Source organism: Gekko japonicus, unplaced genomic scaffold (genome assembly GCF_001447785.1).
Source record: "Gekko japonicus isolate JY-2015 unplaced genomic scaffold, Gekko_japonicus_V1.1 scaffold1457, whole genome shotgun sequence".
NCBI classification, from domain to species: domain Eukaryota; kingdom Metazoa; phylum Chordata; class Lepidosauria; order Squamata; family Gekkonidae; genus Gekko; species Gekko japonicus.
Window position 1 is genome coordinate 50,446 of NW_015169820.1, and position 1,121 is coordinate 51,566.

The following is a 1,121-nucleotide window of genomic DNA, read 5'->3' on the forward strand; positions in this document are numbered from 1 at the left end:
CCCCGACGGCAAAGCAACAATTGTTGTTGGCTGTTTTCGTCTTCGTCTTTTCACTCATCATTGCTCCCTCCAGCCAGAAATCAACTTCCCTTCCTCCTTAATCAGAGCAATAATCACGTCTGCAGGTGTTTGTAGCTGCCTTTCAGCTCTGCGATTTCTCTTTGGGGACCTCGGCCACCGATTGCTTACCGCATAATAGTGCATGCCATAAAAAGCCCCCCTCCCCATAGCAACAATGAAATGACTCAGATGAGATCGTTTTTTGAGACAAGCGTTTAAAATAAGGATTACAACTCATTTGCTGACAGTAGAATGGAGCTTCCTCTCTAGAAAGTCTCCGTATACTTCTTGTTGGCAGCCTTTGTGAAGGAAGGAGTCCATGGAGGCTGGCTACTGCCGTTCAGTAGGTAGGTAGGTAGGTAGGTATCGTTTTATTATATATGGCCATAAGCCATCACAATATCAAAACACTCTTAGAAAATATATGTTAGCATATAATAGAATGTTTCAACTTCTATTAAAGCGTCTAAAATACCTGTTAAAATTATCTCGGCCTCTGGTCTTAAAAACCGATAAGACCTTTTAAAATCACTCACTTGGTTGCAATGGTACTATTTGATTTCTTTGCTCTAATTTTTCTAGCGGCCAAGGCAAAGAGAGCCAATCTTGAAGAAATGAAGGGGTCCTCATCTGAGAGCAAAAAGGCTCTCTTTTCATAATCAGACAGAGGGTAGTATAGGGCTGTCAATGTCTTTGTGAAAAATGTGGCCCTGGGTTCTACATATAAGGGGCAGGCCAGAATGTAGTGGGGAAGGGACTGCCATTCAGTAGGGACACTCCCTACTTTGGAGTTCCAGTCCCTGGAATAAAGCATTTTCTCCATTCTGCCTTTGGAGGAGTTGTTGGAAATGCATTTTTAAAAATGTAGTTAGGGTGCATACTAGAGTTCCAACTCTGGGTTGGGAAATTTTTTGTAGATTTAGGGGGGTGGTGGAGCTTGGGAAAGTGGGGGTTGGGGAGGAGAGGGACCTCAGTAAGGTATAATGCTATGGAGTCCACTCTCCAAAGGAGCCATTATCTCCAGGGGGACTGATCTCTGCTGGATGGGGATCATTTATAAT